Here is an 8,810-nt window from a genome sequence, read left to right as displayed (position 1 = left end):
TATTCAAGAGCAGATTTTAACAAGCAGAAAAAAGAATTACTGAACTTGAAGATAGGACAATTGAAATTATCAAGTCTGAGGAACAAGATGAAAAAAACTGAAGACAAGTGAACAGAACCTAAGGGAGCACTGAGACCCCAGAAATGAGATCAGTATATGCATTTTGGGAGTCCCAGACAGAAGACAAAGAAAAGGGTAATAGAGATTATTTGAAGAAATAATGATTGAAAACTTCCTTAAATTGATGAAAGACATGAATATAAACATCCAAGAAGAATACCAAATTCCATTTAGCATGAACACAAAGACATCCCCATCAGGACACATATAACCAAACAGTTGAAAACCAAAGGCAACAAGTCTTGAAAGCAGTAAAAGAAAAGTGACCCACTGCATATAATGGTTCCTTAAAAAATTAGCAGATTTGTCATCAGAAACCCTAGAGGCCAGAGGGCAGCAGGCTGTAATAAAAACAGTCAAGTGTCCTTTATCTGCAAAACAGTTCTTCAAAGTGAGGGAGAAATGAAGACATTCTTTGGCAAACAAAGGCTGAGAGAGTTCATTACCACTGTACATGTCCTGCAAGATCAGCTAAAGGGAATCCTTCAGGATGAAAGGACACTGGACAATCACTGAATCCGTGTGAAGAAATATAGATCTCAGTGAAGGTGAACAAATGGTCAGTTATAAACATAGACATGTGACTTTTTTGTAACTCTAATTTTTGTTTTCTACATGATTTAAAAGACTGATACTTTAAAAAAATACCTATTTACTTAGAAGCCACCATTATCATAACTTTGAATTGTAACTCTGCTTTTTGTTTTTTACGCGATTAATAGACTAATTTACAAAAGCAATTATTAGTCTATGTTTTTGGACAATGAATAGAGATGTCATTTTCTGACATCAATCACTGCAAAGGCATAGTATGGAGCTATATGAGACTTTTTGTCTATTATTAAAGATGAGCTTATAGAAATACACATGAGAAGGCTATAACTTTAGGGTGTGAAAAGTGATCCCCATGGAAACATGAAGAAAATGTCTATAAAATATATGCAAAAGGAATTGAGAAGAGATTTAAAGTATTTCACTAAGACACTAAATTAAACAACTAAAACAACAACAAAGGAAATAAGAGACAACATTATTATAAGGGGTGTAGAAAATAACGAAAAAACATAGACATGTCCATCCTTATCAGCAATTACTTTTAATGTAAATGAATTAAATACTCCAATCAAAGCTAGAAACTGGCAGAATGGTGACAGAAAGATGATCTAACTCTATGTTGTCTAAAAGAGATTCACTTTATCCAAAAACACAAATAGCTTGACAGCGAAAGAAGGAAAAAGGTATCTCACGCACACATTAACTAAGAGATAGCTGGAGTGTTTCTACCAATATCAGACCAAATAGATTAAAAAAAAAGAAATTTAGAAGAGACAAAAAAGAACAGTATATACTAATAAAAGTTTCAATAGGGAGAGAAGATATGACAATTAAAAACTTGTAGCATTTAATAACAGGTCAACTAAATATGTGAGCAAACATTGATAAAAGGGAGAAGTAGGCCGACCCACAATAGTAGCTGGAGAATTCACTCTCCCATTCTCAAAGCTGGATAGGGCACCCAGCAGAAGAAAAGTAAAGAAACACAGGGCTGGAGCAGTATAATAAACCAGCTCTGACACACATGTACACAGCACTCTACCCACAAATAACAGAATACATTTTCTTCTCCAGTGCACATGGGACAATGTCTAGGATACACATATGTTAGACCAAAAATTAAGACTCAACAGAATTGAAAAGGAGATATCAAACAAACTATCTTTTCCAGCCACAATGGGATGCTGTTAGAAATCAAACACAAAAGGAAAACTGAAAATATACAAATTGGAGGAAATTAAACACACTCTTAACCAATGGGCCAAAAGAAATCACAAGTAAAATATTTAAAAATATTCAAGTCCATGACCAATTCCTGCCTTAGGGAGGTTCTGTTTGCCCCCTCAGTTCCCCGCCAGCCTTCTTCCTACCAGGAGAGCCAGCCCTGTGGTCTCAACCACTGCTGAGGAAGAGCAGAGAAAGGAAAGTAAGGGTGAAGAAAGACCTGCCTGAGTCCAGGGGTCACTGCTGTGCCAGAAGTGGGGGTGGCGGCAGCGGCTGCAGCGTGGGTTGCACCTCTTGGAAGACTGCATGTGGGCAGGGGCTTCCTCCTGGCACTTTCCTCCCGACATCTGGGCTGTGCTGCCTCAGGTGCAGTAATGAATAATCTCCCCTTTAGATACCTATGTGGTCTCTTCTGTCCTTCTTACCCTGGGAAAATGGGTTCAGAATTAATATTCTTCCTGCCCCCCTCCTCATCCAACTTACATGCTGACATGTGAAGAACAAGGAAGGCACTAGACTTCATACCAATCAGAACTAGCAGACTGGCAACACTCTTCTAGACAAAAGATGCTATTGACACTGCTAGAAATTTACCCAAGAGATACAAGAGTGCTGATGCATAGGGGCGCATGTACCCCAATGTTCACTGCAGCACTTTCAACAACAGCCAAATCATGGAAAGAGCCTAAATGTGCATCAACTGATGAATGGATCAAGAAGATGTGGTTTATCTATATAATGGAATACTACATGGCATTGAGAAAGAGTGAAATCTGACCATTTGTAGCAACGTGGATGGAACTGGAGAGTATTATGCTAAGTGATATAACTCAGGCAGAGAAGGACAGATACCATATGTTTTCACTTATATGCGGAACAGGAGAAACTTAACAGAGGACCATGGGGGAGGGGAAGGGGAAAAATAGTTGGGGAGAGGAAAGAAGGCAAACTATGAGATACTCTTGAATACTGAGAACAAACTGAGGGCTGGTGAGGGTGGGGGAGAGGTGAAGGGGGTGATGGGCATGGAGAAGGGCACTCGTTGGGATGAGTACTGGGTGTTATATGGAAACCAACTTCACAATAAACTATAAAAGAAAAAAAAAGACATTATTGAGTGTTTCCTGACTAGAACCAGTAAAGACAAAGAATTCCTGCATGTTTGAACGTTGTTCACCCAATGCCAAGTACACTTTACTCTTCTCACATGGAAGTGTTCTTGATCTTGGTTAGATGAGCAGTTTACATAGAACTGGAATCACGGAGTAATTGTCATATGTTTTCATATGATTATTCTGGGTATGGCACAAGTTCTGAGAAACCATCAGGCAAGAACCTCTATGCAGATATAGAAGCTGCTTGCCTTGCTCTTAGGACAAGGTATGGATAATGCCCTGAAAATGTGATTCTATATGGCCAAATTAGAGAAGGACAGTACCATCTGTGGATCTTGCTGCTTGGCATAAGAGTGCTGCTGTTATTTTTCATTCTCTTTTGACCTCGTTAATGCCTGTCGCTTTTCCTGATACTATAAAGACCTACTGTTTGGATGCATTTCCAAACATTGACAAAGTCCCTAAGATAACTTTTCCAGTATTAATTATTCACAGGACTGAAAATGAAGTCAGTGATTTTTCACATGGCCTCACATTGTTTGAGTCCTGCCAAAGACCAGTGGAGCCTCTGTGGGTAAAAGGGGCAGTTCACAGTGATACGAAACTTTACATACTGTACCTTGAAAGGTTGAAACAGTTTGGGTCACAGGAACTTGTCAATTTGTAAAATAGTCTATAAATTTGCATACTGGGTTTTCTTTTCTTGCTGCACTGAAATTTTTGGCAAATAATGTAAAACCTGAAGGTTTGTTTGCAAATCTTGTTAATTGCCTTCATAAATGTACAGGTAATGATTTGTTAACAGACTTAATGAATGTTTAATTTCCAGAACTAGAAATTGGAAATGACAATACCGTACAGTCAGGCTGTGTAATTTATATTTGTTCTGTGATTTTTCTTAAATATCAAAATGAGTAGTGTATGAAATTTTAATTCTATAAGATCAAATGCTGTAAAGTATTGCCAAATGCTTTGCATACCAGACATATTTTTAAATATTTTTAAAGCATCTCAGTGTACTAAATCCTATCCAGGTATACAAATGTAATATTTCTTCAATAAAAAACCGTATATCTAAAACAATTCAAGAACTCATAATAGAATAAACTGTTGAAAACGTGCAAATTCAGGATACCTGGGTGACTTAGTCAGTTGAGCCTCCAACATCAGCTAAGGTCATTATCTTACCCCTCGTGGGTTCGAGCCCCATGTTGGGCTCTGTGCTGACAGCTCAGAACCTGGAGTCTGCTTTGGATTCTGTGTGTGTGTGTGTGTGTGTGTGTGTGTGTGTGTGTGTGTCTGCCCCTCCCCCACTCCCATTCTATCTCTCTCTCAAAAATGAATAAATGTTAAAAAAATTTTTTAAATAAGAAAACGTGCAAGTTCACTAGAGATGACCTAAACCCTGTTGTATTGGGATAGAGATTTAAATGGTTATTTTATTGTAAAATACCTTGAATTTTCTCTATTCCCTGGTTATCATNATTCTTTCCTGCTTTGTCAAAGATGAGTTGGCTGTATACTTTTGGGTCCACTTCTGAGTTCTCGATTCTGTTCCATTGGTCTATGTGTCTGTTTTTGTGCCAATACCATACTGTCTTGATGATGACAGCTTTGTAGTAGAGGCTAAAGTCTGGGATGGTGATACCTCCCGTTTTGGTTTTATTTTTCAGTATTACTTTGGCTATTCGGGGTCTTTTGTGGTTCCATAAAAATTTTAGGATAGTTTGTTCTAGTTTTGAGAAGTATGCTGGTGCAATTTTGATTGGGATTGCATTGAATGTGTAGATAGCTTTGGGTAGTAATGACAAGTAAGACCCTATTTTTATGCCATCTATTAATGTACCAACTAGTTACCTTCCAAATGAGAAGTCAGGATAGCACTGAATTTTAATTAGTTCTGATTTGTAGGTTTGGCCCTGTGAGACAACTACTTAAAATTCTCATTTTTGTTATTTAAATGGCATTTAGAGCTTCAAGAATGATTTTGTATGCAATGCTGTTTTAAATTTTGACTAGTCTCATAGAATTTCAGTACTTTACATAATAAAAGTACCTGAGAGTCCCTTTGATGTTCTTCAAGGCCACAAACAGGCTGCTCTTTGGTTGTTGAAATTTTGGCTATTTTTAATAGCCACATTAGGCTATTAATAGGCCTAAACCAATCTAAACCAATATTAAGCTATTAGTAGACCTAACAAATCTAGTTTAGATTACTATCTGAGAATTCCATGGATTTACTCCTGGATGCAAGAGATAAGAGAACATTTAACTCATAAATTATATATTGACCCATGTAGTAAAAAACAAAGCTCAACACAAAAATTAAGTTGCTTTTCCTTGAATGAGGCCTGCCTGAATAAAACAATGAAAGAAGAAAGAGAGGGACACCTGGGTGGCTCAGTCAGTTAAGTATCCAATTCTTTATTGTGGCTCAGGTCATGATCTCCTGGTTGTTAGATCGAGCTCTGTGTCAGACTCCATGCTGAGACTCCCCTTCTATCTCCCCATTCATGCAGTCAATCAATCAATCAATCAATCAATCAACAGCTTTAAAGGATTAAAAAAAAGGAAAAGAACAGTATGTAATCTAATTTTTAAATGAATGAATACTGGAATAATACACACTGTTGATATATTTTAAGGCCTTGTGTAGTTTTAATTGCTCTGCTTGTTCTGTGGTTACATCTAGACTCTAGTTAATGATTCTCTTCAAAATATATCAAGTGTTGTGAATACTTCGGTTCAGATGTGTCAAATTAACAGTAAAACAACAAGTATACCATCAAAAAAGGAATTAGAAAATATTTAGAGACACATGAAAACAAAACTCAATATACCCAAACTTACAGAATGCAGGGAAAGCAATGCTAATGAGGAAATTTACAGCTGCAAACGCTTATATATATAAAAAAAAACACCAAAGATCTCAAATCGACAATCAAACTCTACAACTTAATGAACTAGTAAAAGAACAACAAAGTAAACTCAAGGCTAGCAGAAGAAACTTAAGAATCAATACGGTATCAGAGATACATAAAACAAGGAATAGCAATCAAGAAAATCAATAAAACCAAAAACTGGTTCCTTGCAAAAATCAATAACATTGACAAAGCTTTAGCTAGACTGAGTAAAGAGAAAAAGAGAGAAAACACACTACTAAAATCAGAAGGGAAGGTGTAGATATTATTGCCTATTTTACAGAAATACAAAGGATTATAAGAGAATACTGTAAACAACTATTTGCAAACAAATTGGAAAACCTAGATGAAATAGATAGATTCCCTGAAACTAAAATCTACCAATACTGAATTATAAGAAAATAGAATAACTGGATAGACCTATAACCAGAAAGGATATTAAATTAGTAATCAAAAACCTGTCAAGGAAAAGCCTTGGACCTCATGGCTTCCTTGGTGAACTCTACCAAATATTTAAAGAACTAACACCAATCCTTCTCAAACTCTTCCCAAAAATTTGAAGAGAAGGGTAACTCTTCTTAAGTCATTCTATAAAGCTCGCATGATCCTGATACCAAAGCCAGAGAAAGTTACTACAAAAAAAGAAAGCTACTGATCAATATCCCTGATGACTATTGGTGCAAAAGTCAACAAAATACTAGCAAATTGAATTCAGGAGCATATTAAAATGATTATACACCATGACTAAGTGGGATTTATTCCTGGAATACAAGAATGTTTCAACATAGAAGATCAATCAAGTTAATACATCACATTAACAATTTCAGGTGAAAAAAACCACATGGTCATCTCAATGCAGAAAAAGAAAAAATTAACATTGTTTCATTATAAAAGTACTTATCCAACAAGGAAGAAAAGGAAATTATCCCAAAATAATAAAATCCAATGATGAATACCCCACAGTAGTACATCAATATTGAAAGCCCAAAAACTTTACGCCTAAGATAAGGAACAAGGCAAGGATGTCTGCTCTCACTATTTCTATTCTATATAGTACTAGAAGTTGAATAAATTTTTAAATTTTTAAAAAAAATTTTCTGTATTCATTTTTGACAGAGAGAGATCGTGAGCAGGGGAAGGGGAAAGAGAGGAGACACAGAATCCAAAGATGGCTCCAGGCTTTGAGATGTCAACACAGAGCCTTATACAGGGCTCAAACCCACAAAACATGAGATCACGACCTGAGCCAAAGTCGGGCGCTTAACCGACTGAGCCACCCAGGTGCCTCTGTATTTTATTTTTAAAGGCAATTATTCATTCTGTTTGCTGATAAACTGTAACATTAAAATATTAGTGTGAGCAGTTCAACATTAACTTAATGTTCAGTCCTATCTGACAGAAGCCTGTGTGTGCAATGAGACTTAGAGAATATCAACAAGAAGTAAATCCTAATCCTGAGTTCCTAAAATCTAAACTAGAAGGAAATTCTAAAAACCATAATGATCTTGTTATCCTTTTATGGTAAACTAGCTCGAGGTAGAGTGAATGATGTGTGTGCAGGTGTTTTTGTGGCTATGTTTTCAACTTCATTGGGTAAATAGCAAGAAGCATAATTGCTGGGTCATATGAGCAGAGGGTGTCTTCCTATTGATTTACATCTTCATTGACTTCTTTACTCAATGTCTTGTAAATTTCAGTGTGCAGGTGTCCTACTAGATTCTGTAACTTAATAACCAACTATTTGATTTTTTTAAATGCTATTCTAAATGGAACTGTCTTCTTAACTTCCTGTTCAGATTGTTCATTGTTAGTGTATAGAAATGAAAATGATTTCTGTATGATTTTTATTTTATTTTATTTATTTCTGAGACAGAGACAGCATGAGCAGAGGAGGGTCAGAGAGAGAGGGAGATACAGAATCTGAAACAGGCTCCAGGCTCTGAGCTAGCTGTCAGCACAGAGCCCGACGCAGGGATCGAACCCACAAACTGTGAGATCATGACCTGAGCCGAAGTCGGAAGCTTAACTGACTGAGCCACCCAGGCGCCCCTCTGTATGATTTTTATACTGAAACTTTGCTGAATTTATTCATTTTCTCCAATTTTGTGAGGGTGTTTGTGTGGAATCCTTAAGGATTTCTACATATAAGAGGATATCATCTGGGAACAGAGTTAATTTCACTTCTTTCTTTCTGATTTGAATGCTTTTATGTCATTTTTTTGGTAATTATATTGGCTAGAATGTTTAATATTTTGTTGAACAAAGTTGGCAAAAATGGACACCCTTGTCTTGTTTCTGAATGTAAAGGAAAACTTTCACCCTTTCACATTTCATATGAAGTTAGCTGTAGTGTATTCATCTATAGTCTTATGTTGAGGTAGTTCCCTTATGTCCCTATTTGTTTAATGTTTTTATAAGAATATTGAATTTTGTCAAATGCTGTTTTTCTACATCAATTGAAATGATCATGTATTTTCCCTTCATTCTGTTAATGCTGTATTACATTCATTGTCTCATACGTTGAACTATATTTGCATTCCAAGAATACATCCCAGTTTATCGTGGTGATGTTGCTGAATTCAGTTTGCTAGTATTTTGCTGAAGATACTTATGTGAATAGTCATACAAAATATTAATCTGTAGTTTCCTTGTATTGTATTGTCTGGCTTTGCAATCAGGACAATACTGGCCTCCTTGAATAAAACTGGAAGTTTTCTTTCCTCTTCAGTTTTGAGGTAGGGTTTGAGAAGGATTGGTGTTCTTTAAATGGTAGGATTTACAGTGAATCTATCAGACCCACGGCTTTCTTTTGTCAGGAGGTATTTGATTAGTGATTCAATATCCTACTAGTTATTGTTCTATTCAGTTATTTCAT

At 36.2% G+C, this 8,810-nt stretch overlaps 1 pseudogene; it reads left to right on the top strand.

Annotated features, from left to right (window-relative positions):
• Nucleotides 1–2,273: 2,273 nt before the first annotated feature.
• Nucleotides 2,274–3,681, top strand: LOC144232212 (alpha/beta hydrolase domain-containing protein 17B-like; annotated as a pseudogene).
• The last annotated feature ends 5,129 nt before the right edge of the window (nt 3,682–8,810 follow it).

This window comes from Crocuta crocuta, unplaced genomic scaffold (assembly GCF_008692635.1).
Source record: "Crocuta crocuta isolate KB4526 unplaced genomic scaffold, BGI_CrCroc_1.0 scaffold1828, whole genome shotgun sequence".
NCBI lineage: Eukaryota > Metazoa > Chordata > Mammalia > Carnivora > Hyaenidae > Crocuta > Crocuta crocuta.
The sequence above is the reverse complement of the archived record's forward strand: the minus strand, read 5'-3'. Positions and strand labels throughout refer to the sequence as shown.